Raw genomic sequence first — 11,254 nt, forward strand, 5'->3', positions numbered from 1 at the left:
TAGGTAAAATTCTTAGTAAACATTTTGTAAAGGAAGTTTCCTTAAGCTACTATTAATTGACTTTATTATCCCATGAGTTTTATGTTTATGTTCTCATGTAAGGTGTATGAAATTACGTGAGAGCTAAATTTATTTTTGAAATAAATCTGTTAGAGTTAATGTTCTATACTATTCTGAGCATAGATGAAAGATATTCTAATATGGTATGGAACTTATCAGTAGGTTATCATTTAACCAGTTATTTTCATGTTTTGCTTAATGGTACTTACTTATCCTAAAAGAATTGTTGTACTTCCCAAAGTATAGTTTCTTTATTGCCTATTTTCTGTATTTTACTGTGTTAACCCTGCAATTTGTTGATTCTTAGAATATCCTCAAGGAGGAATAAATGTTAAAATAACATACAGGAACACAGTTAAAAATGACATACCCTCCCAATACCTTGTATTCTGATTTGGAGAAAGAAAAATCACAAAGACATTTTATAATACGTTTTCAATTTAGTTGTGAATTAGTTGTGTCACAGCTAAGCTTTTTGGAAGACAAACTCAAGCCCCTGTAATTTCATTTATTTTTCTAATTCACTCAAAATCTTTCTACTTATGTTACTTAGTAAATGGTAAACTTAAGTTTCAACCCAAAACTTCTAAAATAAATTGCTTAAAGTTTGAAATACATTATTTTAAAATTCTAAGCAGTGCTTAAATGCCTTTAAATTGCCATAAACCCTTAATTGAGAATTGAGTAAAGAAATACTTTGTGGTCCTTCACTTAAGGAAAACTTGAAATCGTGGAGTCTTCATTTTCTGGGAGATACATTGATGTGCCATAGGTTTCTGTCTAACTTCCCTGAAAATAGTTTTTTAGTTGGTTGTAAATATTATACCTATTCTAGTTAGTAATTTTAAGTTAAACTGTACCACATAGCTTGAAAATACAGAGATTTTGAAATACTTAAAAGTGGCCTCTGCTAAAATATCCATATAAATGTATTCTTTGCATGCTCATTTTGTTTGTTGGTTACCAGCTTACACTTTGCTTTGGTGTTAGCTTTTGTGTGCCAGTTCATTAAGCCAGCAGATTTTTCCTCAGACTTTGTAATGTTATTTTAGGAAAAATATAAAAATATTTAAGAAAGCTGCATTAAAGTAATGGCCTATCAGAAGTGCTAGAGCATCTTTAGAAGGATGATAGATGATTTAGCTGATTGAGTGATGGGTAATGTTTAATTTGGGTGATGATAGTTTCTATACTCTATGAAAAAAAGGTACCACCAAATCTATAAAGGTACTAAATGTAAACCTGCTGTCACTGAGGAAGCTCTAAACCACCCTGATTTCATAAATGCAACTTGTAACAACATGAAAGAATTTGACTGATGATGTAAACTTGGATTGTGCTTTCTTTTATAAAGCATATTCATTTGTTTCTGTGTCCATGAAAGCGAGGATGTTTTATGCTTTTTAAACTAGTTTTATAACATTTAATATATTGCCAGTTGAGATGTAAATCACTTGTACATATTAAATAAAAAAAACAGTTACTAAAGTAGGTGAAATAGACTGAGTACAATATCTGCAGGTTATCTATATTTTAGGAGACATGAGAGAACAACCAGTTTATTTGCACATCTATGGCTTCTGTTTAAAGGAAAGTGGAATGATAAGGGAACTTGAGTAATATGAAACATGCTCAAGATTTTTCCCTAAAATTATTTGTAAAGCTGGTGCTGAAGGTTTTTGATCAGCTTTAAAATTTTTCCTCTCAGTAACTTATACTAATTTTGATTGATATGGGAAGAACCCTCATTTTTGTTTGCTCATGCATTTAATACGCACGACAGGACATTAAAAGTTAATATGAAAAGTGCTCATACTGTACATCTATTTCTGTGCTTGGAACTACTTGTTAATAGTTTTTATTGAAGCTGCCAGCAATAAGGGACACATTACTGCTGTATTATATATTGTGGGATTGAATAAACAAGACAATTTTTTCTAGTAGAGAATACTTAAGAATTTCCATTATTGGAATAAATTTATATGGGTATTCTGTATTGCATCTTGTTTGAAAGGACAGTTTTTTAAAAAAAATCTTTCCAATTTTAAATGGTTTCTAAAACTACATAATGCAATTTGGAGCCTGTTTCTTAAGTAATAGAATTAAATATATAGTACTCCTGTTTTTGAATTAGGAAGTGATCAAATGTAAAAATAAATTGAAAAATTAAGCCCAGAAAACAAAATAGTATATTAAGTTAGTGAATGTAAAAGAAATTTATGAGATTTTTTTTCCTTCAATATAAATACCTCACTTGAAAATAAAGCACAGCATACTTAAAGTAGTTATAGTAGAAAAAAGTCCTACTAAAATAATTGCTGAATCTAGGACAACTTTTGGGGAATTATAGTGTGGGAGAAATAAAATATACTTGCTTTTAACCATCCTGTTAGAAGTATTTGCTTATCCTAATAATTTTAAGCCAACAAACACAGTAGTCTTAAATTATTTCTAAATTTCTAACCTGTGAAGGCAGTAAATGAAATATCTGTTCTGCAACTGTTGAAACAAATTGTTGATGACATTGACTATAGTTCAACTTAAAATCTTGCCAATGATGTACAGTTTATCGTTAAATTGCTGTGGTTGGTTGCATTACATGACAAAAACTGTCCTCTACCTCACGTGAAATAAATATTTTATATGGTTTTACTATAAAACAAGACATCTGGTCACTTAGTTTACAAATTTTAAATTATATTTATTGAAACATGACATACTGTGCTCTTAGCTTATACCTCAATTGTATTTTGTGCTGTTTTCCATTTTCATGCCTTGTACATAACTTGTATAGATTGTGGATTTAATTCCAAATAAACTTATAATGCCAGTGAAATAGATTCAAGCCATCTTAGTATCCTGTGTGAGCTCAATATTCTTGTCCCTCAAGATTGACATTTTCTCCTTTTGTTCCTTTAACGTCTGTTATGCATCACACTAAGTGACTAACTTGAAATCTTTTAAAATGAGAAATTTATGCAGTATTTCAGGAGATGAACATACTAGCATTTTGTGGTTATTCTATTTCATGAAACTTGGACTCCTTAACATCTTTCCCTTACCTCTCCCTCACAACCTCACCACACCCTGGCATTAGTAGCTGCTACTGCATAACAAATTACTCCAAAATTTAACAGCTTAAAACAACCAGGTATCACAACAGTATCTGAGGGTCAGAAATCGAGGAGCAGTTTAGCTGAGTGTGATGGTTCAGGACCTCTTAAAAGGGTACAGTTAGGATGTTAACCTAGGGCTGAAGTCAGCTGAGCTTGATAACTGGAAGATCAGGCTATTGACAAGCACTACTGACAGGTGCTCGCTCAGTTGCTGTATGAACCTGTCCATGCTCTTCACAACATAGTAAATGGCTTTCCCCAAATGAATGATCCAAAAGAAAGAAAGAAAGGGATGCCACAATTTCTTAGATGACCTAGACGTGCACTATTTGTTAGAAGTGTCACTATACAGCTGGTATACAATAGAAGGGGATTACACAAAAGTATGAATACCAGGAGGCAGGTATCACTGGGGGCCATCATAGAGTCTGGTTACCATACTCCAAGTATTTTTAGGGGGCAAAATATATATACATAAAATTTACCATTTCAACCATTAAGTGTATGATTTTGTGGCATTAAATACATTCACAATGTGAATTATCACCAACATACCTAGAACTTTTTCGTTATCTAAGACCTATTAAACAACTCACTATTCCCTCTCCTTCCAATGCTTGATGCCCTCTATTCTACTTTGTGTCTATGAATTTGTCTGTTCTAGGTACCTCATATAAGTGGAATCATAAAAGATACTTTTGTGCCTAATTTCACTTGTTTTCAAAGGACATCCATGTTGTAGCATGTGTCCAAATTAATTCCTTTTTATGGCTGAATAATATTTTATTGTATACACATGCCACATTCTTATTTATGCATTCATCTTGATGGACATTGGGTTGTTTCCACACTTAGCTATTGTGAATAATGCTGCTATGAATCATTGGTTTACAAGTACCTGGTTAAGTCTCTGCTTTTAATTCTTTTGGGTATTTACCTGGAAGTGGAATTGCTGGATCATTTGGTAATTCTATATATAACCTTTTGAGGAACCACCAAAATTTTTCATGATGGCTGCATTACTTCACATTACCACTAGGACTGCTCAAGTTTTCCAATTTTTCCATATCCTTACCAACACTATTTTCCATTTTATCGATAATAGCCATCCTAGTTAAGTGTTATTTCATTGTGGTTTGATTTGCATTTCCCTGGTGACTAGTAAGTATCTTTTCATGTGCTTATTGGTCATTTGTATACCTTATTTAGAGAAATGTCTCAAGTCCTTCACCCATTTTTAAATTGTTTTTTGTTGTTGAGTTTTATTAATCCCTTACCAGATACATGATTTATAAATACATTCTACCATTCTGTAGGTTGTCTTTAACTTTTAGTAGTGTCCTTTAATGCACAAAAGTTTTAAATTTTTGTTGGAGTCTAGTTTATTTTTCCTTTAGTCATATGCACTTTTAGTTTCATATACAAGAAATCATTGCTAAATTTAATGTCATGAAGATTTTCCCCTATGTTTCTTCTCAGAGTTATATCTTTAGTTCTTACATTTAGGTCTTTGGCCCATTTTGAGTTAATTTTGTAAATGGTAAGGTAAGAATCCAATTTTATTCTTTTGCATATGGGTATCCAGTTCCCAGTATCACTTGTTGAAAACTGTCCTTTCCCACTGAGTGTTTTTTACACCTTTGTTGAAACTCATTGGCCATATATGTGAGTTTATTTCTGGGCTCTCTTTTATTCCATTGGTATGTATATCTGTCCTTATTCCAGTACCACACTGTTTTGATTGATCTAGCTTTATGGTAAGTTTTGAAATGAGGAAATGTGAGTCTTCCAAATTTGTTCTTTTTCAAGATTGCTTTGGCTATTTGGGGCCCTTTGAGATTACATATGAATTTTAGGATGAGTTTTCTATACAGGGAAAACACTAGTAGGGATTGCACTGAATCTGTGGATTACTTTGGATATAGTATTGTCACCTTAATAATATTAGGTTTGCCAATCTATGAACATGAGATGTCTTTCCATTTCTTTAAATTTCTTTAATTTTTTTCAGCAATGTTTTGTAGTTTTCAATGTACAAGTCTCCTCGGTTAAACTTAAGTATTTTGTTGTATTTGCTGTATTGTAAATTGAATTGTTTTCTTAATTTACATTTCAGATTGTTCGTTGCTAATGTGTAGAAAATGCAAATGATCTTTGTTGGTTTTGTCTTTTCGAACTTTGCTGAATTCATTTAGTAGCTCTGTGTGTGTGTGTGTGTGTGTGTAACCTTCAGGTTTTCTACATGTAAGATCACAGCTGTGAAAAGATAATTTTACTTCTTTCTTTCCAATTTGGATGCTTTTTATTTCTTTTTCTTGCTTAATTGCTCTAGCCAGAACCTTCAATACTGTGTTGAATAGAAGGGCAGAAAGCAGGCTCCCTTGTCTTTTCTTGATCTTAAAGGGAAAGCTCTCAGGGTTTTTCATATTTGGCTTTTTTTTTTATCATGTTGAAGAAGTTCCTTTTTATACTTAGCTTACTGAGTGGTTTTATCATGAAAGGGTGTTAAGTTTTGTCAAATACATTTACTGCATCAATTGAAATAATCGTGTTTTTTTCCCTTCATTCTATCACTGTGTATTACAGTGCTTAGTTTTTGTAAGTTGAACAATATTTTACATTCTAAGGAATACCATTGCTCATGGTGAATAATCCTTTTAATGTACTGTTATTTATTTAAAACATTTGATGTAATGTAAATTTAAAACGTACATGTTAATTTGATGCATTTATGAATTGTATAATGCTGAATTCAGTTTGCTAGGATTTTGTTGAGGATTTTTGCATCAATATTCTTATGGGATATTGGTCTTTAGTTTTGTTTTTTTCTTTATAGTGTCTTTGGTCTTAGTATTAGGGTAATCCTGGCCTCATAGAATGAGTTAGGAAGTATTCTCTCTGCTTTTACTCTTTGGAAGAGTTTGCAAAGGATCAAGTCCTTTTCCATTGCTTGGTAGAATTCACCAGTGGAGCCATCTGGTTCTAGGATTTTCTTTGTTGGAGGTTTCTGATTACTGATGAAATCTTATTAGATATAGGTTATTAGTTTTTCTATTTCTTCATGAGTTGCCTTTGGTAGATTGTATGTTTCTGGTAATTTATCCATTCCATCAATGTTAATTTGATGAGATACAATTGTTCATGGTATTCTCTTAAAATCATTATTTTTGTAAAATAGGTAGAAATGTACCTACTTCCATTTCTGATTTTAGGAATTTGAGTTATTCTCCTATTTCCACTCTACTCTTTATTATTTTATTCTACTAGCTTTAGTTTGTTCTTCTTTTTCTAGTTCAAGGTTTAAAGTTTGGTTATTAATTTGAGATCTTTCTTCCTTTTTTAATGGGTGTTTTTACAGCTATAAAGTCCATCTTAATACTGCTCTTGCATATACCATAAATTCTGTTTTCATTTTCATTAGTCTCAAGGTATTTTCTAAGTCCCCTTGTAATTTCTTCTTAGACTCATTGGTTCTTTAAGATTGAGTTGTTTAAATGAAAATAGAAATAAATTACACAAAGAAAACATAAAAGCCTATGAATACATGGAGGCTAAACAATATGCTTCTAAATAATCAGGATCAATGACAAAATTAAAACAAATCAAGCAATACACGGAGAAAAATGAAAACAAAAACTCAACAGCCCAAAACCTGTGGAATGCAGCAAAGGCAGCTCTAAGAGGAAAGTATATAGCACTACAGACTTGCCTCAGAAAACAGGAACAGTCCCAAATAGTCTAAATTCACAAATGAGAAAAAGAAGAACAAGTGAAGCCCAAAGTTAGTAGGAGGGACATAGTAAAGATCAGAGCAGAAATAGAGAAGAATAAAACAACAGAAAAATCAGTGAAACCAGGAGCTGATTCTTTGAGAAAACAAAATAGATAAACCCTTAGCAAGATTTATCAACAAAAAAAGAGGGTGTACACACATAAACAGAATCAGAGATGAGAAAGGAAAAATCACTACAAACACCACAGAAATAAAAATAATTATTAGAAACCACTGAAAAATTATATGCCAATAAATTGGACAACCTAGAAGAAGTAGACAGTTTTCTTGAAAAATACAATCTTCCAGAACTGACCCAAGAAGAAACAAAGTGAACAGACCAATTACCAGCAATGAAATATATAATTAGTAATAAAAAAAATTACCAAAACAAAACTCCATATCCAGATGGCTTCACAGCTGAATTCTACCAAACATTTAAAAAAGAGCTGATACCATAAAACTCTTAGAAAAAACATAGGCAAAAATCTCATGGACATAAACATGAGTGACTTCTTCATGAACATATCTCCCCGGGCAAGGGAAACAAAAACAAAAATGGACAAGTGGGACTATATCAAGCTGAAAAGCTTCTACAGCAAAGGACACCACCAATAAAACAAAAAGGCATCCTACAGTATGGGAGAATATATTCATAAATGACAGATCCGATAAAGGGTTGACATCTGAAATATATAAAGAGCTCACACACCTCAACAAACAAAAAGCAAATAATCCAATTAAAAAATGGGCACAGGATCTGAACAGACACTTCTCCAAGGAAGAAATTCAGATGGCCAACAGACACATGAAAAGATGCTCCACATCGCTAATCATCATAGAAATGCAAATTGAAACCAAATTGAGATATCACCTCACACCAGTAAGGATCGCCACCATCCAAAAGACAAACAGCAAATGTTGGCAAGGATGTGGAGAAAGGGGAACCCTCCTACATTGCTGGTGCGAATGTAAATTAGTTCAACCATTGTGGAAAGCAGTATGGAGGTTCCTCAAAAAACTCAAAATAGAAATACTATTTGACCCAGGAATTCTACTCCTAGGAATTTACCCTAAGAATGCAGCAGCCTAGTTTGAAAAAGACATATGCACCCCTATGTTTATTGCAGCACTATTTACAATAGCGAAGATATGGAAGCAACCTAAATGTCCATCAGTAGATAAATGGATAAAGAAGATGTGGTACATATACACAATGGACTATTATTCAGCCATAAGAAGAAAACGAATCCTACCATTTGCAACAATATGGATGGAGCTAGAGGGTATTATGCTCAGTGAAATAAGCCAGGCAGAGGAAGACAAGTACCAAATGATTTCACTCATATGTGGAGTATAAGAATAAAGAAAAACTGAAGGAACAAAACAGCAACAGAATCACAGAACCCAAGAATGGCCTAACAGTTACCAAAGGGAAAGGGACTGGGGAGGATGGGTGTGAAGGGAGGGATAAGGGGAAAAGGGGGCATTATGATTACCACACATAATGTAGGAGGGGCAGGGCATGGGGAGGGTTGTACAAAACAGAGAAGATGTAGTGATTCTATAGCATCTTACTCTGCTGATGGACAGTGACTGTAATGGGGTATGTGGGGGGGACTTGGTGATGGGGGGAGTCTAGTAAGCATAATGTTCCTCATATCATTTTAGATTAATGATACAAAAAAGAAAAAGCTGATACCCATCCCCTCTTAAAGTATTCCAAAAAGTAGAGGAGGAAGGAATACTTCCAAACTCATTCTGAGGCCAGTATCACTCTAATACCAAAACCAGACAAAGATACCACAAAAAAAGAAAATTATAGACCAATATGCCTGATGAACATAAATGCAAAAAAACTCAGTAAAAATATTAGCAAACCAAATTCAAAATACGTCAAAAAGATCATCCATCATAACCAAGTAGGATTTATTTCAGAGATGCAAGGATGGTACAATATTTTAAATCAATTAATATCATAGATCACATTAACAGAAAGAAGGACAAAAAACACATGATCATCTCAACAGATGCTGAAAAAACATTTGACAAAATTCAACATCCATTCATGATAGAACTCTTAACAAAATGGAATAAAGGTATATGCCTCAACATAACAAAGGCTATATATGACAAATGCACAACATCATACCTAATAGCAAAAAGCTGAAAGCTTTTCCTCTAAGATCAGGAACAAGACAAGCATGCCCACTCATCACTTTTACTCACCATACTACTGGAGGTCCTAACTACGGCAATTAGACAACACTAAGAGATAAAAGTCATCCAAATTGATAAGGAAGAATTTAAACTGTCACTATTTGCAGATGACATGATATATTATTCATAGAAAACCCTAAAGACTCCACAAAAAAACTATTAGAACTAATAACTGAATTCAGCAAAGTTGTAGGGTGCAAAATTAATACACAGAAATCTGTCACATTCCTATATACTAACTATGAACTAGCAGAAAGAGAAATCAAGAAAACAACTCCACCTACAATTGCATCAAAAAGAATAAAACACCTAGAAATAAACCTAACCAAGGAGGTGAAAGACCTTTACTCTGAAAACAGTAAGACACTCATGAGAGAAAGGAGACATCACTAAATGGAAATCTATCCTGTGCTCATGGATAGGAAGAATTAATATTCTCAAAATGGTCATCCTGCCCAAAGCAATTTACAGATTAAATGCAATCCCTATCAAAATATGACCAGCACTCTTTAATGAAGTAGAACAAATAGTCCTAAAATTCATATGGAACCATAGAAGATGCTGAATAGTCAAAGCAATCCTGAGAAAGAAGAACAAAGTTGGGATGATTACACTCCCCGACTTCAAGCTCTACTACAAAGGTACAGTAATCAAAACAATTTGCTACTGCCACAAGAACAGACCCAAAGATCAATGGAACAGAATATAGAGCCTAGATATAAGCCCACACACCTATGGTCAATTAATAGATGATAAAGGAGCCATGAATATACAGTGGGGGAAAGACTGCCTCTTCAACAACTGGTATGGCAAAACTGGACAGTTCCATCTAAGAGAATGAAACTAGATTATTGTCTAACACCATACACAAAAAGTAAACTTGAAATGGATCAAAGACCTGAATGTAAGTCATGAAACCATAAAACTCATAGAAGAAAACAAAGGCAAAAATCTCTTGAATATAAACATCAGCAACTTTTTCCTAAACACATCTTGGGCAAGGGAAACAAAGTAAAAAATGAACAAGTGGACTGGGGGAGCCAAGATGGTGGTGTGAGTAGAGTAGCGGAAATCTCCTCCCAAAACCACATATATTTTTGAAAATACAACAAATACAACTCTCCCTAAAAGAGAGACCAGAAGACACAGGACAACAGCCAGGCTACATCCACACCTGCGAGAACCCAGCGCCTCACGAACGGGGGCTCCGCCATATCGGAGCAGTAGCCCAAGGCAGGCCACGCCCACAGCAACTGTGGAGCTAAACTACATAGCGGTCGGGCAAGAATCAGAGGCCCACAACCTGCTAGAGGTCGCTGTTCTCCCAGGAGAGGAAGGCCACAAACCAACAAGGGACATTCTCCCAGCCGTCACTTGCCCCAGCTCCGCAAACTATCTCTATCACCATGAAAAGGCAAAATCTGAGACAGACAAAAATCACAGAGACAACACCTGAGAAGGAGATAGACCTAACCAGTCTCCCTGAAAAAGAATTCAAAATAAAAATCATAAACATGCTGATTGAGCTGCAGAGAAATATGCAAGAGCAATGGGATGAAGTCTGGAGGGAGATTACAGATGTCCGGAGGGCGATTACAGAAGTGAAACAAACTCTGGAAGGATTTATAAGCAGAATGGATAAGATGCAAGAGGCCATTGATGGAATAGAAACCAGAGAACAGGAACGCATAGAAGCTGACGCAGAGAGAGATGAAACGATCTCCAGGAATGAAACAATATTAAGAGAACTGTGTGACCAATCCAAAGGAACAATATCCACATTATAGGGGTACCAGAAGAAAAAGAGAGAGAAAAAGGGATAGAAAGTGTCTTTGAAGAAATAATTGCTGAGAACTTCCCCAAACTGGGGGAGGAAATAGTTGCTCAGACTATGGAAGTACACAGAATTCCCAACAGAAAGGACCCAAAGAGGACAACACCAAGACACATAATGATTAAAATGACAAAGATCAAGGACAAGGACAGAGTATTAAAGGCAGCGAGAGAGAAAAAAGGTCACCTACAAAGGAAAACCCATCAGGCTATCATCAGACTTCTCAACAGAAACCTTACAGGCCAGAAGAGA

Source organism: Manis pentadactyla, chromosome 1 (genome assembly GCF_030020395.1).
Source record: "Manis pentadactyla isolate mManPen7 chromosome 1, mManPen7.hap1, whole genome shotgun sequence".
Classification (NCBI taxonomy): Eukaryota; Metazoa; Chordata; class Mammalia; order Pholidota; family Manidae; genus Manis; species Manis pentadactyla.